A 26,361-nucleotide genomic window follows, 5' to 3' on the forward strand; every position below is an offset into this window, starting at 1 on the left:
GATATTTTTGGTGGCATATCTAAGTATACAATTAATAAACACAGTATGGTAACCCAGGTCTTCTGATTTCAGACACGGCATTTTGCATTATAAAAATCTTTCTAGAAGTCACTTTTTGCTGTTGCATTTTGGTCTATACATAAAATTGCCAATTCAGAAATTTACTTGATTTTATAGAATGTTATGAGTTTTCTGTTTTTTCTTTTGCTTACAAACACATATTATATATGTATATATACATATATGCATATATATTACATACACATACACACATATATATATGTATATATATATATATATATATATATATATATATATATATAATTGAAATTTTCATTTATATATGTAGAGAAGCAATGGATTGAAGTAGCTATAATTCTGGTCTTAGAAGAAAATATAGAAGGACAAATTTCCAATCCCTTCACTAGTTATAATTTGACAATTACCTGATGTGTAATCCTGGGCAAAATACAAACCTCCTTTGAATATAATATTAGTCTCTGAGATTCATTTACTAAATCATGGCTAGATTATCAGTTTATTCTGAAAGAAATTGCTGAAATATAATTTGGGGTTATTTTTCTCTAGAAGATGGATAGAAAAAAAATTAAAAGGGCTATCTGTTTCTGTACAATTTAGCATAAAAGCAAGTAGCTTACTTACAGGAAATAATTGAGTCTCATTCCAAATAGATGAATATTTCTATGAAGTTATAAAGAAACCATGCCATGGTAGAAAGAATTTGAAGGAAATGGTCTAGTAAACCTTTGTTTTTGTTCCCATTTTGCCTCATCAAAAGATTGTGAATTGAATAAACCACTTTTACTTTATATACCTCAGTTTCTCTTCATTTAAAATATATAATTTCTAAGGGTGTATCCTATAAAATATTGAACAAATATTTCATTACTTCAATGGATCTGAAATCACATGTGTATAGAAAACATTTTATATCCATGTATTCTTACTATGTGTAACTTTTATACAATTCTTCTTAAAAGTCTATTCAACCTATAGGTACCAGTGTCCCACTTGGGTCACTCATCTGGGTGATAAGAGCAATGTTTTCATGGCTATTTGAATTAGATGAGAAGAAATTTCACGTAGGCATTTTTTATCAAAAGATTAACTGTAAACCTTCTGTTATTCTTGGTCTTCTGATTTTTTTTTTTTCCTTCCAATTATTAAGGAGCCAGGACACATCAGTCTCACACAGAGTATACAGCCCAAACTACTTCAGGTTTCTGGAAACTCCAATCTTATGGTTATAGTTGTTAATTCTTGGCAGTAGCATGGACTATTGGGGGAAAAATAATTTTTTTCCATATTATAGATGTGTGTAAGCCCTGGACATTAAAAAAAATAAACTATACATATAAGAAAGATTACAAAAGACATCATTTAGAAAAGTGATACCAGTGGGAAAAAGGCAAAAGATATGGGCTGGTCATATAGCATGATTAAAAGAACAGATGGACAAGCCAAGTCAAACCCTGATATCCTAAGATATTAAATGGGCATAAACTAGACCTCCAATAAAATGAGATCCTCTCTAAAGGATTTATTATAAGAGTAGAATTTATATTAATAGCATAAGTTGACAAAACCTGAGGAATTTGTGAAAATTATGAAACATTCTGCATATTTAAGTATAATGGTACCCAATTTTGAAGAATTAATGGGATTATCTAAATTATTTTAAGGTTTCTCTCAATTACTGTTGCATGTACAAATAAATATTCTGGGAGGTTGGAAGGAAATGAGAGATATCTAGATTTGTCACTTCTCTAATATCGAGAACTTCTATTAAAGTAACTCTTTTTGCCAATGCAGATTAACAACTTCTCTGCAAATCATATTTTGAGAATTACCCGAGGGCGGTGACAAATTGGATGATTTACTTAAGTAGTATAGTTAGATTATGGTAGAAGTGGGATTATGAATGAATTTTGGTCTTGTTGATTTTGAGACCACCATGCAAAACTGCTGCTCAGCAAATAAAAGTTAAATATTGTTTATAATATTAAGATAATTGCATTTAATCTATTTAAAAAATAAACAACACTGTGGAATTATCTATTAGGCTTAAGGCAATTACACTAAGACATCTTTGGGATGTTCAGACCAATGACAAAAGGTCCCTATATTAAAAGAGGATATATTAATAATCTATTTTATTTTGAATGGATAAGTATTTTAAAAAAAAACTATTCAAAGTGGTGTCTTACTTGATATTGTGATTCTACACACTTTATAAATCTATTTACAGAGAGGTAAAAAAAGTAAGTTGTTGAATGAGACATATTTTGGTATAAAGTCAATATTAGATTTTATTTTGTTTGATTATGCATATTTGTTAGAAGGATTTGTTTTTACTTTCTTTCTTATCCCCTAGTGAAATAAAGGGTCCAATGGAGAGAAAATAAAAATTTCAGTTCATTATAAACCACTATAAAACAGAGAAGACTATGGGAAGGATATAGAATGTTTCATGCACTTTATGATGAGGTCACCGTATTGTTATTTGTGCTTGATTGTTTTGCTTTCTTACAAGATATCTCTTAGGCAATGAAAGGAACATGATTCTCTGCCCATTTATACTTTTAGCAAAATCCCTCCCTATAGCTATAAAATTGGCATATCTGATCAAATAAAATAGTGCTTTGATGTTCTTTGGTATCACTGCTTATGTGGCTGCCTACATAGTTCCCCCTTTATTCTTTTTATTGTGCCCAGGGGATTCTATCAAAAGACCACATACAAAAATATCAAGTAAAAAAAATCATAAAAAGAACTCAGAGAATCTACTGACCTGCAAAAAATATTCCTTGTGAAACTAATGACCTAGGGCTCACTCTAAATCTCAGAGCACTGAGTGTGGCACATAGGCCTTAAAAATGGACATAGAGCCACTGATCCAAGCAGAAGATTAAATAGCACAATATATTATAAAAGAAACACAAGGCATAATAAGTGAAATTGTCTTTCCCTCCCTGCTCAAGAGTGTCATTTTGAAGTTCACTGAAATCTGAAGCTGATACAATAGTCTTTGAAAGTGTTTTATATTATCAGCTTATTTGGTGTCAGGTTAAGTTTTAACCTCCCAAAATTTAAAGAAGCCAGAAGAAGATATTTATGCAGCAAGTCAAATATTGATATAGGGGAGTAAAATGAATTATATTGTGTTATTATTTTTCTAGATTTCTAAGGAGGTATTAATGTATTGCCTTCTTGGGACAAATAGTAAAACAGGTATTTGAATTCTTTGATCATACTATTGTCTATAGGATGAACTTTAGTGATAACTACTATAATGAACTTCTAAACTAATTGGCACTTCTTTCATTTATACTACAGAAATTCTTTGGCATATGTGCTATTAGGAAGATAAATTAAAATTTCACCAGGCTACTCAAGAATTTAAATAATTGATTTCTCATATTATTAATCAATAAGAAATTGATAGGCCTAAGAACTTAGTGACAAAACAATGAACAGGGATTAACAACACATAGGTAAAGATTTAATCAATAATAAAACTTATTGGGGGGCGGAGCCAAGATGGCGGAGAAGACACACGCGTCTTTCTAAGCTCTTCTCTTACCCTCTTTATCAATAATATATCAAGCCTCAAAATAGTCTTGACTGCTACAATTCGTAAAGATAAGAAGTAGAACAACTCACCGCCGAAAAAAAAAAAAATCTGCAGTCTCGCCAAAAGGTTGGTTCCGGGGCCAGGGGAGATCGGCAGACGGGGAGAGAAATTAGGTTCCGAGGAGAGTCTCAAACCTGAGGGTGAAGGCACAGATCTCAGCAAGCGCGCAGCCCCAACCCGCAGTAGCGGGCTTTTCCTTGGGGCAGTTGTGATCCTGCACGGCAGGAGGACGAGCCTGGGTTAGCCTCCAATCTGCGCAGGGGGAGCTCGGCTTGGGGCCATAGAGCTTTTTTTCCAGGGCCGATTTGCATCAGGCAGAGACGCTGGGCAGAGTTTGTGGCTGTCTGCGTTCTGCGGTCTGCACTCAGCCGCTAATACTCACAGTCCCACAAGAGGCTCCGGCCTGAGCGGTGACACTTTCACCACTTAGTTCTCAGCCGAGGGCAATCGATAATCCACTCAGCCCTACTAAGCAGTTTGATAGCTCGGCTAGTGCTGAATCCACCTCCTGTTGGGAGAAGGGAAAACTTCTCACCCAGAGCACTCCCATACCCTCGGAGCCGGAAATCGGTTTACATCTCTACCTATTCTGCAGAGGAAGCTGGTAACCCCTTGCCTAGGAGACCTACCCTAAAGGCTTTAAAACATGAATAAAAGATGAAAAGAATAATCGACAGCTTCTATGCAGAAAAAGAGCAGGTCAGCAAACCTGAAGAGACCTCAAACAGCAAAAATGCATCAGACTGTCCTCCTTTACATAATGCTCTACAGAAGAGGCCTATTAAAAGTCTCAAAAGAGAGTTAGAAGATAAATGGGGAAAGGAAAGAGAAGCTCTTACAAGAGAGCAACAACTTCCTGAAATACGAATTGGAAAAATAAAGAATCACTACAAAGTAGGATTTGTGATTTGGAAAAGACAAAGAACTCGCAAGAAAAGTAGGATCCATGAATTGAAAAGACAAAGAACACGCAAGAAAGTAGGATCTGTGAATTGAAAAGAAAATAATTCACTAAAAAAAATTAGTGAAATGGAAAAAAATCCTACAGACCAAAACAATACATTCAAAAACTCAATTGACATATACAGAAAGAAGTAAAAAGCTATTGAAGAAAATAATTCTTTAAAAAATTAGAACTGAACAAATTGAAACTAATGATTCATTGAGACAGCAAGAATCAGTCAAGCAAAAACAAAAAAATGACAAACTGGAAAACCACGAATTATCTACTTGAAAAACGACAGACTTGGAAAATAGATCTAGGAGAGATAATCTGAGGATTATTGGACTATCTGAAAACTATGATGAAAAAAAAGAGCCTAGATACTATTTTACAAGAAATCATCAAAGAGAACTGCCCAGATGTAATAGAATCAGAAGGTAAAATAGGCATTGAAAGAATTCATCGAACACCTTCTGAAAGAAACCCTAAAATAAAAACCCCAAGGAATATTGTGGCAAAATTTCAGAACTATAAGATTAAGGAAAAAATTTTACAAGCAGCCAAAAAAGCCATTTAAATACTGAGGTGCCACAATAAGGATCACCCAAGATCTGGCTGCCTCTACATTAAAGGAAAGAAGGCCTGGAATATGATATTCCTGAAAGGCACAAGAACTTGAGATGCAGCCAAGAATAAACTACCCAGCTAAGCTGAGCATTTTCTTCCAGGGAAGAAGATGGAATTTAATGAAACAAATGAATTCCATTTGTTTCCTGAAGAAAAAACCAGAACTAAACAAAAATTTGATCTCCAAGAATAGAACTCAAGAGATGCAGAAAAGGTAAAAATAACTCCTTGAGAATTGTATTTCAGTTGTGGATATACAAAAAGAATACATGTATAATTTGATTGTACTGATATAACATAAAAAAAGGGAAGTAGATATGGAAAAGGGATGATGGCAGAATAAGGTGGGAAGGAGGGATAAAAGAGGGGAACCACATCCCACAAAAGAGGCTAAGGAAACTTATCATATCTGAGGGAATTTAGAGAGGGGAGGAACATTGTGTGAATCTTACTCCTCATCAGAGTTGGCTCAAAGAAAAACAATTGACATTTGTTTTAGAGAAAATTCTCTCCGCCTCTCACTTAAAAACGGGGGAGAGGAAAAGGGAAAAGAAAAGAGTAATAAGGGAAGGAAGGGGAAAGAATCAAAGGGGGAGGGAGGGATTATAAAGAGGATAAGATCGTGATACAAGAGGGGTACATAAGTTTAAAAGGGGAAAGAGGGTTGGGGAGGCAAGAATAAGTAAAGCACAATCTGGGGTTATTAGGATGGCAGGAAATGCAGATTTAGTAATTCTAACCGTAAATGTAAATGGGATGAACTCCATCAAAGAGGAGGCAGATAGCAGACTGGATCAAAAGTCAGAACCCTACAATATGTTGTTTACAAGAAACACATTTAAAGCAGGGGATGCATATAGAGTAAAAAGTAAAGGCTGGATCAAAATCTATTATGCTTCAGGTGAAGTCAAAAGTAGGGAGCATCCTTATCTCAGATCAAGCAAAAGTAAAAATTGATCTAATTAAAAGAGATAAGGAAGGTAACTACATCCTGCTAAAGGTAGCATAAACAACGAAGCAATATCAATATTAAACATATATGCACCAAGTGGTATGGCACTCAACTTCCTAAAGGAGAAGTTAAGAGAGTTGCAAGAAGATAGACAACAAAACTGTAATAGTAGAGATCTCAACCTTGCACTCTCAGAATTAGACAAATCAAACCACAAAACAAATAAGAAAGAAATTAAAGAAGTAAATAGAATATTAGAAAAATTAGGTATGTTGGATCTTTGGAGAAAATTGAATGGAGATAGAAAGGAATATACTTTCTTCTCAGCAGTTCATGGAACCTATTCAAAAATTGACCATATATTAGGACATAAAGACCTCAAATTAAATGCAAGAAAGCAGAAATAGTAAATGCTTTCTTTTTCAGATCATGATGCAATAAAACTACATTCAACAAAAAGTTAGGGGAATAGACCAAAAAGTAATTGGAAACTAAATAATCCTTCATCTTAAAGAATGATTGGGTGAAGCAGCAAATTATAGATACAATTAATAATTTCACTCAAGATAATGACAATGATGAGACATCATACCAAAATTTGTGGGATGCAGCAAAGTGGTAATAAGAGGTAATTTTATATCCTTAGAGGCTTACTTGAATAAAACAGAGAAAGAAAAGATTAATGAATTGGCTTGCAACTAAAAACTAAAAAGACCAAATTAAAACCCTCAATCAAATACTAAATTGGAAATTCTAAAATTAAAAGGAGAAATTAAAATATTGAAAGTAAAAAACTATTGAACTAATTAATAAAACTAAGAGTTGGTTCTATGAAAAGCTCAATAAGCATAGATAAGCCTTTGGTAAATCTGATTAGAAAAAGGAGGGAGGAAAATGAAATTAGTAGTCTTAAAAATGAAAAGGAGAACTTTCCACCAAGGAAGAGGAAATTAGAGAAATAATAAGAGTTATTTTGCTCAACTTTATGCCAATAAATTTGATAACCTAAGTGAAATGGATGACTACCTCCAAAAATACAGACTTCCCAGACTAACAGAGGAAGAAGTAAATTGTTTGAATAGTCCCACTTTCAGAAAAGAAATAGAACAGGCAATTAAACAACTCCCTAAGAAAAAATCCCAGGACCAGATGGATTTACATGTGAATTTTACCAAACATTTAAAGAACAATTGGCCCCAATGCTATATAAAATTATTTGATAAAATAGGAATGAAGGAGTCCTACCAAATTCCTTCTATGACACAGGACATGGTACTGATACCTAAACCAGGTAGGCTGAAAACAGAGAAAGAAAATTATAGACCAATCTCCCTAATGAATATTGATGCTAAAATCTTAAATAAGATATTAGCAAAAAGACTACAGAAAATCATCTCCAAGATAATACACTCATGATCAAGTAGGATTTATACCAGGAATGCAGGGCTGGTTCAATATTAGGAAAACTATCAATATAATCTGGCCATGTCAATAACCAAATTAACAAAACCATATGATCATCTCAATAGATGCAGAAAAGCATTTGATAAAATCCAACATCCATTCCTATTAAAACACTTGAGAGTATAGGAATAAATGGACTTTTCCTTAAAAATAATCAGCAGCATCTATTTAAAACCATCAGTAAGCATCATATGTAATGGAGACAAACTGCAACCATTCCCAATAAGATCTGGAGTGAAACAAGGTTGCCTACTATCACTGTTACTATTTAATATTGTATTAGAAACGCTAGCTATAGCAATAAGAGCTGAGAAAGAGATTAAAGGAATAAGAATGAGGCAATGAGGAAGCCAAATTATCACTCTTTGCCGATGACATGATGGTATACTTAGAGAACCCTAGAGATTCTGCTAAAAAGTTATTAGAAATAATCCACAACTTTAGCAAAGTTGCTGGTTATAAAATAAACCCACATAAGTCATCAGCATTCTTATATATCACTAATCAAAATCCAACAGTCAGAGTTACAAAGAGAAATTCTATTTAAAGTAACTACTGATAATATAAAATATTTAGGAATCTATCTGCCAAGGAAAATCAGAAACTTTATGAGCAAAATTACAGACCACTTTTCACACAAATTAAGTCTGATCTAACCAATTGAAAATATTAAATGCTCTTGGATAGGGCGAGCAAATATAATAAAGATGATCAATATTACCTAAACTAATCTATTTATTTAGCGCTATACCAATCAGACTCCCAAAAACTATTTTAATGACCTAGAAAAAATAACAACAAAGTTCATATGGAAAACAAAAGGTCAAGAATTTCAAGGGAATTAATGAAAAAAAATCAAATGATGGTGGCTTAGCTGTACCAGATCTAAAACTATACTATAGAGCAGCAGTTACCAAAACTATTTGGTATTGGCTAAGGAATAGATTAGTTGATCAGTGGAATAGATTAGTTCAAGGGATAAAACAGTCAACAAATATAGCAACGTAGTCTTTGAGAAACCCAAAGATCCCAGCTTTTGGGATAAGAATTTACTGTTTGATAAAAATTGCTGGGAAAATTGGAAACCAATATGGCAGAAACTAGGCATTGATCCATACTTAACGCCGTACACCAAGATAAGGTCAAAATGGGTTCATGACCTAGGCATAAAGAATGAAATTATTAATAAATTAGAGGAACATAGGATAGTTTACCTCAGACCTGTGGAAGGGGAAGGTTTTATGACCAAAGCAGAACTAGAGATCATTACTGATCACAAAATAGAAAATTTCGATTATACCTAAACTGAAAAGTTTTTGTACAAACAAAACTAATGCAGACATGATTAGAAGGAAGCAATAAACTGGGAAAATATTTTTACAGTCAAAGGTTCTGATAAAGGCCTCATTTTAAAATATATAGAGAATTAACTCTAATTTATAAAAAATCAAGCCATTCTCCAATTGAAAATGGTCAAAGTGATATGAACAGACAATTCCTCAGATGAAGAAATTGAAACTATTTCTAGTCATATGAAAAGATGCTCCAAGTCATTATTAATCAGAGAAATGCAAATTAAGACAACTCTAAGATACCATCTACACACCTGCGATTGGCTAAGATGACAGGAAAAAATAATGATGATTGTTGAGGGGATGTGGGAAAACTGGGACATTGATTCATTGTTGGTGGAGTTGTGAACGAATCCAACCATTTTGAGAGTAGTTTGAACTATGCTCAAAAAGTTATCAAACTGTGCATACCCTTTGATCCAGCAGTGTTACTACTGGATTATATCCCAAAGAGATTATAAAGAAGGGAAAGGGACCTGTATGTGCATCGAATGTTTGTGGCAGCCCTTTTTGTAGTGGCTAGAAACTGGAAACTGAATGGATGTCCATCAGTTGGAGAATGGCTGAATAAATTGTGGTATATGAAAATTATGGAATATTAGTGTTCTGTAAGAAATGACCAACAGGATGATTTCAGAAAGGCCTGGAGAGACTTACACGAACTGATGCTAAGTGAAATGAGCAGGACCAGGAGATCATTATATACTTCAACAACAATACTAGATGATGACTAGTCCTGATGGATCAGGCCATCCTCAGCAACAAGATCAACCAAATCATTTCTAATGGAGCAGTAATGAACTGAACTAACTATACCCAGAAAAAGAATTCTGGGAGATGACTAAAACCATTACATTGAATTCTAGTCCCTATATTTATGCACACCTGCATCTTTGATTTCCTTCACAAGCTTAATTGTACAATAATTCAGAGTCTGATTCTTTTTGTACAGCAAAATAATGTTTTGATCATGTATACTATTGTGTATCTAAGTTATATTTTAATATATTTAACATCTACTGGTCATCCTGCCATTTAGGGGAGGGGGTGGGGGGGGGTAAGAGGTGAAAAATTGGAACAAGAGGTTTGGCAATTGTTAATGCTGTAAAGTTACCCATGTATATATCCTGTAAATTAAAGGCTATTAAATAAAAAAAAAAATAATAAAACTTATTAATGCTCAGAATGCAATTTTATTCATTTTGACAGAAAAAATAGCTTCTCTATCCTTTTTTTCACTGAGAACAGAGGGGTAGAGGTCAAATATGCATAATGAATGTGAATCTAAAATTTCTTGAGATCAAAAAACCCTTGAAGCTAAGAAATTCATTTTTAAACAGATATAGGATCCCCAGCGTAAAGTCCAACAGACATCATTAGAAATTATGGATGAGTAGTTACAATGCTGTTAGGGACCTGCTTCTACATTAACTATTTGGAGAGTACAAAATAATATCAGATTAAGTTCCATTTACATAATCAATTGATTACTTTTATTTTCATGACTCCATTGTTTTCTCTTTAAGAGAAAAGCTGTTACTTTTAATATTCAACTGCTTATTTAAAGAATAACCATATTATAAAAAAATAACTACCACATATATGATTTTAAATTTTATAGAGTGACTTACAAAAATTTACTTGTTTTTACTATCATGACAACTCTTTGAAGAATGAGGGTCAGAAACTTCTGACAAATGAAGAACCTAAGGTTCAAAAAGCCATACTGATTTGGTGAGATCACACAGTCAGCATGGGGCTGAATTGGGATTTAAGCTTATGTCTTGATTCCAATTCAATCTCAGATCTATTAGCTTGTATTACTTAAGAGGAAAAAAAAGAGGAGAAAGATTAGGAAACATGTAAGAAGAAAAGAAAGAAGAGAAAGAAAAGGAAATGGAGAAAGAGGAAGAAGAAGAAGATAAAGAAAAATTAATTTGAGTTAAGTTTCATTGATTTGAGAACATCTCTTTTGGTGATAAAGTTATATTTTGAATAATTATTGATAGCAATCCATAGGATCAAGGACAGATTTGTTTAGGCTCTGAGAGGAAAACAGGATTTTTAAGAATGTCCCAAAGGATGATATGTTTCCTTTCTTTCCTGCACATAGAGAAGGAAGAATTGGCAATTAACATAGGATCTCTTGTTTCTTTCTCATTTCTAGATGCTAAATACTGTTTGCTTAAATCCAGCTATCAGCTTTTATCAGAAGTGAACTGAACTCCGTTAGCATGAAAAAATAGTTTAAAAACATTAATTACCTTTAATAAAATATGACTTGTTAGACAGATACTGGGTTACTATCAGGAAAAGATAAGAGATGAGCTTGTTTTCACAATAGCTGTATTTTATTTACTACAGAATTATTACTCCATGAATTACTTTCACTGATTACTTTAACAATGATTGGTGGGTTGAAGATTATCTGTGCCAAGGTTATGATTGTTGTTGATAGTAGTATTGTTATGGTTGTTGCTTTTATTTGTACACATCCAAATAATAAAGAACAGTCTCAGTATATGTGTCACATACAATAATTTTTAAACCCTTAGTTAATATAGTGTAGAGAAAAACAAGAAAAAGAAGAACCAATGTCTTTTTAAAATAGGTAACAAAGAGGTGAGAAGGTCCTAAGGAAGAATGTTGGAATAATAATTAGGAAAATCAAAGTTGAAACTCTGAATTTGACATTTATTAAATCCATACTTACACTTATAAGCCAAAAGCAATCCTAGAAGACTATAACTAATAAATAATTTGAAATTATTATATAGCTCTATAAGTGCCACTAGAGGAGAAGTCAACCAATAGTGATCAGAGCAAGAATAGATGAGGAGTGCAAAACAGGAATACAAAAAGAGCCTATTAAAAATAGTGATTTGGGGTGGAGATGAGATAATAGAGTGAAGGTAGAGACTTGTCCAGATCCTTCCTCAGACCCCTCAAAATGCCTTTAAATAATGGCTCTAAATATATCTTAGAGCATAGGAACCCACAAAAAAGATGAAGTGGAACAATTTTCCAACCAAAGGTAGCTTGGCAAGTCAGCATGACTTATCTGTTGCATCGGGATGGGTCTTTTCCATAATCTCAGAACAGCCCTATCCCAGGAAACCAAGAAACTGAAACTTGGGACAATGCATCCTTTACCCTGGAATCAGATAATTACATTAACAAAGAGTTAAAAGTCAGTTAAAACACTGGGGAAATGAATAAACAACTAATTCTGGTCATAAAAAGTTACTATGTTTAAAAGGGAAATAAAAATACCCACCCAGAAGATTATAACAAAGTCAAAGCTCCTACATCCAAAGCCTTCAAGAAAAGTTAGACTGGGTCTAAGGCTATGGAAAAATTCAAAAGTGATTTTTATAAAATCAAGTAAGAGAGATAGAGGAAAAATTTGGAAGAGAAATGACAGTGTTACAAAACAAGATATAAAAGCTAATGAGGAGAAGAATGTCTAAAAAGCAAAATTGGCCAATTGGGAAAAATGTACAAAAGCTTACAGAAAAAAATAATTCCTTAAAAATTAGAATTGAGCAAATGGAAACTAATGACCTAGTGAGAAAAAAGATACCAAAAGATCCAAAAAAGAACAAAGAAAAAAATAGAAAAAGTGAAATAGCTTATTGCTAAATCAACTGACCTGGAAAACAGTTCCAGTAGAGATAATTTAAAAATGATTGGTGTCTATGAAAGCCACAAGCAAGAAACCAAACAAACAAAAACAAAACAAAACAAAATCTACACATCACCTTTCAAAAAATGTCTAGTAAAACTGTTCTGATATTTTAGAAACATAGGGTAAAATAAAAGTTGAATGAATCTACCAAATTCCTCTAGAAAAAAACCCCTGGAACTTCCTGGCCAAGGAGAAAATATTGCAAGTATCCTGAAAGACACAGTTCCACTATGCAACAGCCACAATTCCAGTATACTATAGTCATAATCAAGATAACACAAAATTTAGCAGCTTCTACCTTGAAGAAAGTTGGAATATGATATTCTGGAGAATAATGGAACTAGGATTACAAACAACAACTATCTATCCATCAAAACTAAGTATAATCCTTCAGATGAAAAGCTAGATATTCAATGAAATAGAGTATTTTTAAGCATTCATGATGAAAAGATCAGAGTTGAATAGGAAAAAATATTGATTTTCAGATATAGGAGTCAAGAGGATAATGAGCTAATTACAAAAGGGAAATCATAAGGAATTTAACAAGATTTATGTTTACATTCCTTCTTAGGAAGATGATACTTGTAACTCATAAGAACTTTATCATATGGACCTGGCCATCCTCAGCAATGAGATCAACCAAATCATTTCCAAAGGAGCAGTAATGAACTGAACCAGCTACACCCAGAGAAAGAACTCTGGGTGATGACTAAAAACCATTACATTGAATTCCCAATCCCTATATTTATGCCCACCTGCATTTTTGATTTCCTTCACAAGCTAATTGTACAATATTTCAGAGTCTGATTCTTTTTGTACAGCAAAATAACAATTTGGTCATATATACTTATTGTGGATCTAATTTATATTTTAATATATTTAACATCTACTGGTCATCCTGCCATCTGGGGGAGGGGGTGGGGGGTAAGAGGTGAAAAATTGGAACAAGAGGTTTGGCAATTGTTAATGCTGTAAAGTTACTCATACATATAACCTGTAAATAAAAGGCTATTAAATAAATAAAGAACTTTATCATAATTATGATAGTTATTAGACATATACATATATAGATGTTAGTTGAATATGCAGAGATAATATCTAAAATATATATAATTGAGTGGTAAGAGAGGAATGTATTGGTAAAAAGGGAAAAGAAAAGATAGAATATAAATTATATGCCATTAAAGAAACAAGAAAAAACTTTTACTATGGAGGGAAAAAAACAGAAAGAAAGGAGTAAATGTTACTTATATTGGAATTGGCTCAAAGAGAAAATGGAATACACACTCAATATGGGATTAGAAATGTATCTTACTTATGTGATGATCAATTGTGAAGAACCTGGCTCTTTTCGACAACGAAGTGATTCAGGCAAATTTCAATAGAGTTGTGATAGAACCATCTACACCCACAAAGAGAATTATGGGGACTGAATGTGGATTACAACATGACATTTTCACCTTTTTTATTGTTTTTGCTTTTTTTTTTCTTTTTCATTTTGTTAGCTTTTTAACTAATTTTTTCTTGTGTAGCATGATAATTGTGGATATATATATATATCTATACATCTATAACGATATCATTATAGATGTATAGATATATATATGAATTACATATGTTTAATATATTGGACTGCTTGCCATCAGAGGGATAGAGGTAAGGAGCAAGAAGGTAGACAACTATTTGGAGGAGAAGCTTCTTCAGGGAAGAATGTTGAAAACTATGTGTACATATGATTTGAAAATAAAAAGCTTCATAAAAACAAAAAAAGAAATTTAGGCATGTTGTCTCATATTTATAATTTTCTTTCACATAACTATTTTTTTGGCAATAAAGGTTTCCTTATTAAGTCTACCTACAGGTTCATGTATCTTGCTTGTGCTCCATGAATTAAAGATAATTTTTATTGAATTACTTTAAGTTCTATAAAGAAAAGGTTAAGTATTTTTGCTTTTACATATTTATTTATAATTTCATTTTGCCCTGTTATCTAGCTGGTATTGTCAGAGTATTTTGCCTTATAACTAGCATATATTATATTTCTGTAAAAGTCCTATAAGTTGCTAAGCCTTTTTCTTCCTTAGTATTACCATTCAGATTCATAAAGTTTCAATTCTAAATTTTCCAACCGTTTGAGTTTTATGGTTTTTTAAAGTATTTTTTTTGTAATATTTCTCCTGTCTGAAAAAACACAAATTCTTACACTATTAATTTGTTAGTATTTTTATCATTTTGTCATTCCATTAATCTTTCCTTTTTGAATTTGGATATTCTGTTACCCAATTCATGTAAGGTTAAACCTGATATAATTTTTATTTTTTTCAACCTATTGCTATTTATCAATTGATCCTTTAAGAATAATGTAACATTATTTCATCTTATGCTTCCTTTTTACTAATAGCACAATAGAATTTTTTTATTTATGGATTCATCTTATACATAAAAATTTGTTTAGCCTCTCTTTTGTCTTTTGTGTAAATCATTGATTTTAAGCAGAATGTTTTATATTGGCTAAGATGACAGGAAAAGATAATGATAAATGTTGGTAGGTATGTGGAAAAATTTGGATACTTAATGCATTATTGGCGGAATTGTGTAATGACCCAACCATTCTGGAGAGTAATTTGTAACCATGCCAAAGGGTTATAAAACTGTGCATATTCTTTGACTCAGCAGTGACTCTACAGAGTCTGTATCCTAAAGAGATCATAAAGGAGGGAAAATCACACATATGTGCAAAAATGTTTGGAGCAGCTCTTTTTGTGGTAGCTAAAAAATAGAAATGATTAGATACCCATCAATTGGAGATGGCCTAAAGAAGTTATAGTATAATAAAGTAATGAGATATTATTGTTCTATAAATATGATGGACAAGCTGATTTTAGAAAGACCTGGAAAGAGTTACATAAACTGATGCTTAGTAAAACAAGGAGAGCCAGGAATACATTGTGCATAGTTACAGCAAGACTATGCAATAATCAACTATGAAAGACTTGGTTCTTTTCAGTGGTTTAATGATCCAAGGCAATGCCCATTAAATTTGGATAGAAAATACCATCTGCATTCAGAAAGAGAACTGTGAGATTGGAGGTAAATCCATATATGATATGTTCACTTCTTTTTCTGTTTTTGTTTTTCTCTCCCCTAGTTTTTCCCTTCCATTCTGATTTTTCTTTCCCAACTTGATGCATAAAGAAATGTGTCTTTAAAAAAGTTTATATGTTTATGAGTGTATAAACATATAAGTTTATATGTTTTATATACAAAAGGTTACATATAACCAGAAGTAAAACAAAAAAGAAAAAAAGAAAAATATCTTATATACAAAATATTTCCCCATATATTCCACTTTCATTTATTTCATTATTTAGTCTCTCTCTCTCTCTCTGTCTCTCTTTTTTTTACATATATATACATACACATACACACATATATACATATATTATTTAAGAATACCAAGCTTTTGTTTTCATGTTATGTAATTATTTTTTCCAAATTATATTTAGTCCCTCTATTAATTCTGCATTTTTTCTTTGAGATCAGTTTTATTTAAGTCATTGTAATTCTATCATAGTCCAATAGGCTTTTCCCATTTCCCCACACCTTTATTTGCCTAACAATTATATAGTTTTGTTTTAATATCATTTTTTGTATTCTTTCTTTCATACAATTTAATCTATTTTCTGGCTTTTATTTTTCTCTTTCTCTCAAGTAAATGATTAGTTGAAAAAGTCTCATTCTTTCTCCCATTAAAATTATTGCATTTTATTTATTTTTATGCAATTATTTCTACTTTTTCTATTTTATTATTATTAATTATCATCATTATCAATATTATTATTGTCATTATTATTCTTTTTTGTTCACTTCTTTTCCAGTGAATTTTTAAATTTTATTCTTTCATTCAAGGAGTATATGACTAATCTTTTTTAAAAATTTCCATTATTAATGTGACTAAATTATATGAAATAAAAGGTTTAGGTTCCTTGTTCCCATTTGTTTTTGGCATTATGCACATTGTCATTTAGATCTATTGTTTTTTTTTTCCTCTCTCCTCATATAACCCACTCTTAGGAAGAAATTTAGAACACATATGCTACATGCCAGAAATTGCAATATTCCAAATGAATCAGTTCACCTCAACAAAATTAGCCTCCCCTCCTCAAAAGCTGTGAAGTGCCATCCAAAGCATATTTTCTCCCCAACAATACTGTCACTTATCATGAGAACTTGCATTTCCCAGTTATGGGGCAAGAATATGCCCATAGATTCACATCAGCAAAATGACCTCTTCTCATTCAATAACAAATGGATTTTATAATAAATTCTTTCCAATATAGTTTGAGGTCTGGTATTGATAGACTGTCTTACTTTTTTATTTTTGTACTTTGTGTCATTGTTTTTGATTTTGTTTTTATTCCCTTCATATTCTTGACTTTTTGTTGTTGCAAATGAATACCATTACTATTTTTAAATTTTATTGGTATAGCACTGAGTAAATAGATCAATTTTAGTAGGATTGCCATTTTTTTATTATATCAATGCAGACACTGCATAAGCAAATATTATTTCTCAAGTTTCTTTGGTTATTTCCTTATTTGAGTGAAATGTATTTTTGTAATTGGGTGCATTTAGTTCCTGGTCTCTCTCAGCAGGTGGACTCCCAAATGTCTTAACTATCTGAAGTTATAGTAAATTAAGTTTTTATTTTCTATCTCTTCCTCTTGTGTTTAGTTGATAATATGTAGAAATGCTGCAAACTTATATGCTGTATTTTATACCCTGTATGCCTCCAAATGACTCATTTTAGTTGATTCTTTTGAATTCCCTAAGATTATCATCATATTTTCTAAAAAAAAAAAAAAAAAAAAAAAAAAAAAAATTATTGTTTTGTTTCCTTGCTATCTGGTTTTTTCTTTGATTTACTTTTCTTCTCTTATTTTATAATTAGGATTTCTAGTACAATATTGAAGAATAATAGAGATAAAGGACATCCTTGTTTCACTTTTGGTAGTATGTCACAAGTTTCAAGTTTAGCATTACTTTTTTTTTCTTTTTCTTTCTTCCTCCCTCCTTTCCTCCTGTCTTCTTTCTTTTCCTTCCTATAAGATAATATCTAGGTTCTTTTTGTTTTTTCATCATTGCTTTCAGGAAGTCCTATAATCCTTAGATTGTTTCTCCTAGATCTATTTTCCAGGTCAGTTGTTTCTCTTAGGAAGTATTTCATATTTTCTTCTATTTTGGGGGAAGAGGTTGTTTGACTGATTCTTGAAGTCTTATTGAGTCATTCACTTACAGTTGTCAATTCTAATTTTTAGTGTATTATTTCTTCAGTTACCTTTTTTATCTCCTTTTGTATTTAGCCAATTGAATTGTTTTATTCATTGCATTTTTTTTCATTTCACAAATTCTGTTTAATTAATTGGTATCTTTTTCATATCTATTTTATAAGGAGTTATATGCTTTTTCATTTCGATTAAATCTATTTTGTAGTGAGTTAGATGCTTTTCCCATCCCTTCTTGCAAAAATCTCATTTCCTTTCCCCATTTTTCTTCTAACTCTCTTTTAAGATCCTTTATGAAATCTTCCAAGAAAGCCTTATGAAATGGGGACCAGTTCATATTTCCTCTGGCTCTTGTTGGAGTTGATTTGGTTTTAGGAACCTCAGGATTTGAGGTCTGTTCTCTCCATAAAAACTGTCTATGTTGAGAGGGCTTTTTTTTTTTTTTTGCTTGTTTTTTAAGGCTTGAGGTCTGTTCTTAACAGAAAGGAGTGGCAGCTGCCCTGGGGCAGTTCTGCTGATTGACTTCTAGGGCTGGGTAATCACACCTATGTCCTGCATTCTTCTGGGGTTCAGTGGTTTACAACTAGCCTTTTATAGCAAATCTGCTAGATTGCCCACTTCTAATAAGGGCAGAGTAGCCCAAGAGACTCTTAGAAGACTCTAAGCTGTGGAAGATGCAGTGCTCTGATTCTGCTCTAGCTCTCTGTCCCAGGCTCCCTAGCCTGTGGTTTGAGCTTGGCAGACTGTCTCCTTGCCCCTCAGAAACAGACGTGCTCTGAAGTTCTTCCAAGGTATCTTCTTCTGAAAATGTGTTGTACATCCAATATCCCTAGGCCCTGTGAGTCCAAAACCATTGCAAAGCTCAATCCATTGTTGATTTGAGAGGACAGTGGAAATCACAGAAAGTCATGTCTGCTCTCCACCATCTTGGTTCCCCCCTATCCAAATTATTTTCAAGGAAGATTTCAGTAGTTCAGAACAATAACAACAGTGATTTAGTGTTCCAATTATTCCATATTACCTCTAGCACTTACATTTCCCTTTTATATTAAACAGACTGGTAGGTATGAGGTGGTTCCTTGGCAGTGTTTCACTTTGTTTTTTTGTTTGTTTGTTTGTTTTTTGTTTTTTCCTCTAAATAATAGTGATTTCAGGCAAATATTGACAGCTTTAACTTCTTCTTCTTCTTTTTCTTTCTTATTTCTTTTTCTTCTTCTTTCTTCTTCTTCCCTATCCATGACTAGTTATCAACTACACCACCCCTTGTAAAGAATTTTAAATGTTTAAGGGAGGGCAGACTAGAAAATCATTTAATTAAATGCTTTCCATAACATTTCCAAATACTATGATAAATTTGGTACTAGAAATAGAAAACTAACACAATGCAACTTTCAAAGATTTCTTATTGTAATTAGGAGAAATAACACAGAACAGTTTAACTATAGTGTAAATTGATAGGCATAGTAGTCATTATGGTATAATAGAAATAGTACTGGCAATTCCCAAATGCCCTTAATGTTCACAGTTGAAAATAGAAAACACTGAGAATTAAATATTTGGAGTTTATAATGGGATCATTTAGAGATGGTCCTATATCTGATGATGTATAATTCCTATTAATTTCCAGTCCATATGTTTAGAGTTGATGAACTGAGAGACAAGGGAGTTTGATTCTATTCAATGAATATATCTAACTATGGAAAAAATAAATTATAGCTTATTATTAGCAAGGCAATTAACAATGCCAGTCATACTATCCTTCTAAATCAGATGAAGAAATATAAGTTCAGGAAAGTACAGTTCAGGTCTTTCCGAACTTTTAAATAACTGGAGACATATAGTAATAAAAAATGCATTGATGCCACTATGAAAGGACTGCCACCTATGATGGATCTTTGACTTTTAATTGTTCATTATTTCAATCAAACTTCTATGATTATGCAGAAGATATTTTCATATAAGATTTTGTATTCCAAATTTTTCTCCTTCCATTACCTCTCCCTTCCCCAAAAGAACAAGCAATCTGATAAAATATAAACATGTATAATCATTTTAAACATATTTTATTTTTTGTAATGTTGTACAAGAAAAGTCAGATCAAAAGAAACCTGGGAAAGAAAACACAAAGAAACAAACAAAAAGAAGTGAAAATACTATACTATGTAGAGGGCTGAAACTATTGGGTTCATGCACTGAGGTCGGGACTGCCAAGCACTTGAGGGTATCTACTGATTGGACAATACTCTATGGGCATATGCTTGGAAAATGGTCCTTTCCACTATCTGTACTGGCTCAATGATTGGTGTATAGAGGATTGTAGGAGGGGGTGGAGTAAGATGAGCGAGGGGCACACTTTTGGCAGTAGACAAGGGGGAAGGTGCTCATGGAGATTCTGCTTCCATCCTGTTCAATCCTGAATCTGGGGACCAAGAATAAAGATTAAGGACTTTTGCTTATCCTGACTCCAGCTGATTCTGTGGTGTCCCTGGGTGCTAAAGCAGTCATTACAATACTCCAATCCACATTCAGTCTCAATAAATTGTTCTCTGGATATGTATGGTATTATTCATCTTGAGTCTTTTAGTATTGCCTTTTATTACTTCATTGTGCCCATCAATTGGGGTGTGGCTGAACAAACTGTGGTTCATGAAGATAATGGAATATTATTATTCCATAAAACTGATAAGCTTATTTTAAAAAGGTCTGGAAAGAGTTACATGAACTGGTGATAAATGAAACAAGTTATACATGGGATACAGGGTAGGCAGAGCAAGAAGAGCAAGAGATGATCAATTATAAAAGACTTGGTTCTTCTCATTGGTTCACTGAGCCAAGGCAATTCTAATAAACCTGGTATAGAAAATTCCATCTGCATCCAGAAAGAAAACTATGGCAATTGTATGTAAATCAACACGTTATGTTCACTTTTATTTTTTTTTTCTGTCTCATGTTTTTCTATTTTGTTCTGATTTCTCACTCTCAACATGATTCATAAAGAAATGTGTATTTAAAAATTTAATGTACATGTATAAATAGAAAAAAAAATAATTACAAAAAAAGTTACTGGGGGAGGGGGGGAAATCTGGCTGAGTCATCACTTTGCCCATAAAATATTCCTGGAGTACTTCAACTTCTTTTCTCTTTAATGTTGTTGTCTTTCCTACACACCCACATCCACACCCACCCACCCACACACACACACACATCCACACATCTCCCCTTTTACAAGAAAAAATTTCTTAGGATTGAAGCACAGGGATTTTTTTCACCCTTGTAAGTGATGCCTGACAAATATATGTTACTTAGTAAATATTTGGTAATTGATTGACCTTGGTGACCCAAGAAAATATTCCACATCATATTCAATTATATGCCATGAACATGTTGCCATGTTTTCTGTCACTATGCAAATACCCCCTCTCCTTTTCCTGTCTCTCTTCACCCTTGCTCTGGGACTAGTAATAAAATCTTTACTACTTCTCCATTAAGACAGGTATAAAAATAGTTTGTCTTATTTAGCATAATAGTGCTAGATTTGTAGGGAAGGATACTTTGATTGAAACCTTCCTTATTTTCATTGCATAAACTCAGTCACAACCTCTCAATCTTAATTCTCCCTTCTTCAAATAAATATAGTAATATATTTACATCACAGGGTTATTGTGTGAAAAAATTATGTATCTATCATCTATCTATCAATTGATTGAGTGATCTATCAATCTGTCTATCTAGAAGTGCTATTTAAGTGATGTGAAATGAAATGAAAAAATGAAATGAAAGTGAAAAAATATAAAAATTCTAAGAAGTGACAGAAAAAGGAAATTTATTTAAAATACAAGGATACATACCCACAAATGAAGAAAAGAAATGGAAATTCACATAAAGAAAGAAGCTATTAGCCCAATTTTACTTGAATGTGTAAAGATGAATAACATAAAATAACAAAGGAAGACAATAGAATCCAGATTGTAAAGGGATTTCAATGTTAGGGTATAAATTTTATATTTCCTTCTAAGGACAGAGGACAATTGAAGATTTTTCAGTGAGATAGAGATATTCTATTCCTGTGTAGTTCTTGAAAATATTTTTTTTTCACATGCTTACTTCAGATAATCTATATGGCTTATATAGGGTCTTCCTTTCAATCTCTTTACTTAAAATGAATTAGTAGTCATATATATGATTTATCTCTCAGGTATTCATTGATCTAACTATGTTATATGTTTATTCATTCCTTTAATGATTTCGTTTTCATTGCTTCTGCTGGGTAATCTTCTTTGTCATGTATCACATTCTGTTCATTTCTGGAATCTATGCCACTTTCTGCCATGTGCATTTCACATTTCACTTTGGATGATATTTTTCAATTCCTCAGATATTAGTGTTCCATGAATGAAATTAATATATCACAAAATATTTTGATTTTTAAAAAAAGTAAAAATATATTCTAAGGAGAATGTTTAAGAATTTTTAAAAGAACTGTATTATATCCAAGAAGGATTCCCAGTCATTTTTATTCTTGTTCAATCCTATTTTTTATTAAAGTTTTTATTTACAAAGCATATGCATGGGTAATTTTTCCAACATTGACCTTTGCATAACCTTTTATTCCAAATTTTCCCTTTCTCATCCCCCTCTACTATAGATGGGAGTGTCAGTCCAATACATGTAAACATGTTTAAATACATGTTAGATCCAATATATATATATATATATAGTTATCTTGTTGCACAAGAAAAATCAGATCAAAAAGGAAGAAAAAGAAAAACTGAGAAAGAAAAATGAATGCAAGCAAATAATAACAGAGAGAGTGAGAATGCTATGTTGTTTTCCACACTCTGTTCCCATTGCTCTCTCTCTCTGTGTAGATAGCTTTCTTCTTCACTGCACAAGTACTACTGGTTTGAATGAGCTCAATATTGAAAAGAGCCATGGCTATAAGAATTGATCATCTTATAGTCTTGTTGTTGCTGCATATAATGATCTCCTGGTTCTATTCATTTCACTTAGCATTAGTTGATGTAGGTCTCCCCAAGCCTATCTGAATTCACCCTGCTGGTCATTTCTTACAGAACAATAATTTTCCATAGCATTCATATACCATAATTTATTCAGTCATTCTCCAATTAATGGGCATACACTCAATTTCCTGTTTCTTGCCTCTATAAAGAGGGCTGCCACAAGCATTTTTGCACATATGGATCCCTTCTCCTCATTAGGATCTTTTTGGAATATAATCCCATTAGAAATACTGCTGAATCAAAGGGTATGCACAGTTTGATAAGTTTTTGAGCATAGTTCCAAATTGCTCTCCAGAATGGCTGCATCTGTTCACAGTTCCATCAACAATGTATCAGTGTCCCAGTTTTCTTGTGTCCCTTCCAACATTATCTTTTCCTGTCATTTTAGCCAATCTGACAGGTGAGTAGTGGTATCTCAGTTATCTTAATTTGCATTTCTCTGATCAATAGTGATTTGGAGCCCTGTTTCATGTGGCTACAAATAGTTTCAATTTCTTCATCTGAAAATTGTCTGTTCATATCCTTTGACAATTTATCAATTGGAGAATGGCTTGAACTATTATAAATTTGAGTCTTCTTGGTATATTGTGTTAGGTATGCATCTATGCCTACTTTCTGCCACACTAGTTTCCAATTTTCCCAACAGTTTTTGTCAAATAGAAAATTCTGATCCCAAAAGGTGGCGCCTTTGGGTTTGTCAAATACTAGATTGTTATAGTCCTTGGCTATCTTGTTCTGTGAACTTCACCTATTCCATTGATCAACTTCTCTATTTCTTAGCCAGTACCAAATGGTTTTAATAACTGCTGCTTTATAATGTAGTTTTAGATCTGGTACATCTAGGCTACCTTCATTTGTTTTTTTCTTCCTTAATTCCTTTGAAATTCTTGACTCTTTGTTCTTCCACATGAATTTTGTTGTTATTTTTTGCTAGTTCAGTCAAATAGTTTTTTGGGAGTTTGATTGGTATATCACTAAGTAAATAGATCAATTTAGGGAGTAATGTCATCTTCATATTATATTTGGTCCACCTATCCATAAGCAAGTGATATTTTCCCAATTGCTTAGATCTGATTTTATATATGTGGAAAGTGTTTTGTAGTTTTGTTTATATACTTCCTTCCTTTCTGTTGGGAGATAAATTCTCAAATATTTTATATTTTCAAGTTATTTTAAATTGCATTTATCTTTGTATCTTTTGCTGTTGGGATTTTTTTAGTGATGTATAAGAATGCTGATGATTTATGTGGATTTATTTTGTACCCTGAAACTTTGCTGAAGGTGTGGATTATTTCTAATAGCTTTTTAGTTGGTTTTCTGGGGTTCTTTAAGTATACCATCATGTCATCTGCAAAGAGTGATAATTTGGTTTCCTCATTACGTACTCTAATACTTTTAATCTCGTTTTCTTCTCTATTGCCAAGGCTAGTATTTCTAATACAATATTGAATAGCAATGGTGATAGTGGGCAACTTTGTTTCATCCCTGATCTTAGTGGGAATGGTTCTATTTTATCCTTGTTACATATGATGTTACTGAAGGGTTTAAATAGATGCAATTAACTATTTTAAGGGAAAGTCCATTTATTCCAATACATTCTAGTGTTTTAATAGGAATGGGAGTTAGATTTTGACAAATGATTTTTCTGCATTTATTGAGATAATCATGTGTTTTTTGTTAATTTGGTTATTGATGTAGTCAGTTATGCTAAAAGCTTTCATAATATTGAACCAGCTCTGCATTCCTAGTATGAATCCTACTTGGTCATGGTTTATTAATCTGGGGATGATTTTCTGTAATCATTTTGCTAATATTTTATTTAAGATTTTTGCATCAATATTCATTAGAGCGATTGGTCTATAATTTTCTTTCTCTGTTTTCATCCCACTTGGTTTAGGTATCAATATCATGTATGTATCATAAAAGATATTTGGTAGGAGTCCTTCATTCCCTATTTTTTCAAATAGTTTATATAGTAATGAAATTAATTATTCTTTAAATATTTAGTAGAATTCACATGTAAGTCCATCTGGTCCTGGGGATTTTTTCTTAAGAGTTGATTAATATTTGTTCTATTTCTTTTTTCTAAAAAGAGACTATTTAAGTAATTTATTTCCTCTCCTGTTAACCTGGGCAATCTATATTTTTATAGGTATTCCTCCCTTTCACTTAAATTGTCAAATTTATTGACAAAGGTGGGCAAAGTTAAGTCTTCATAATTACTCTAGTTTCCTCTTCATTGGTGGATAGTTCTCCCTTTTCATTTTTGAGACTAACAATTTGATTTTTTTCTTTACTTTTTCTAATCAAATTAACTAAAGGTTTATCTATTTTGTTGGTGTTTTCATAAAGCCAACTCAGTTTTATTTATGATTTCAATAGTTTTTTTTTTTTTTTTTTTAGTTTCAATTTCTTTGAATTCTTTTATTTTTAGGATTTCAAGTTTGGTATTTGATTGGGGGTTTTAAATTTGTTCCTTGTCTAGCTTTTTTAGTTGCAAGTCCAATTTATTGATCTTCTGTTTCTCCATTTTATGCAAGTAAGCCTCTAGAGATATAAAATTTCCCCTTATCACCACTTTGGCTACATGCACAAATTTTGGTATGTTGTCTCATTATTGTCATTCTCTTGGATGAAATTATTTATTGTGTCTATGACTTGCTGTTTCATCCACTCCTTCTTTAGGATGAGATTATTTAGTCTCCAATTTCTTTTTGGTGTATTTTCCCCTGGTCTGTTATTGAATATACTTTTTATTGCATTGTGATCTGAAAAAAATTGCACTTACTATTTCTTCCTTTCTGCATTTGATTTTGAGGTCTTTATGTCCTAATATATGGTCAGTTTTTGTATAGGTTCAATAACTGCTGAGAAGAACATGTACTCCTTTCTGTCTTCATTCAATTTTCTCCAAAGATCTATCATACCTAACTTTTCTAATATTCTATTTACCTCTTTAACTTTTTTCTTATTGTTTTGTGTTTTGATTCATCTAGTTCTGAGGGAGCAAGGTTGAGATCTCCCACTATTATAGTTTTGCTGTCTATTTCTTCTTACAACTCTGTTAACTTCTTCTTTAGAAATTTAGATGCTATTAATGGGGGTGGAGGCAAGATGGCGGAGAAGGTACATGAGACTTTCTAAGCTCCTCTCATTCCCCTCATAACCAACTATTAAATTCACCCTCAAAAATAGCTGTTTGCTGCTTAAATTCATGAAGATTAGAAGCACTACAACTTACTAGCCAAAAATAATATGGAATATTGCCAGGAAAGATTTGTCCTGAGGGGCCAGGAACAGACTAGCTCAGGCCGCAAGAGACTAGCATCCTGAGCAGACCAGGGGCAGAGGTGATCTCTGTGGCTAGGGAAAGT

This window comes from Sarcophilus harrisii, chromosome 4 (assembly GCF_902635505.1).
Source record: "Sarcophilus harrisii chromosome 4, mSarHar1.11, whole genome shotgun sequence".
Taxonomy (NCBI): Eukaryota; Metazoa; Chordata; class Mammalia; order Dasyuromorphia; family Dasyuridae; genus Sarcophilus; species Sarcophilus harrisii.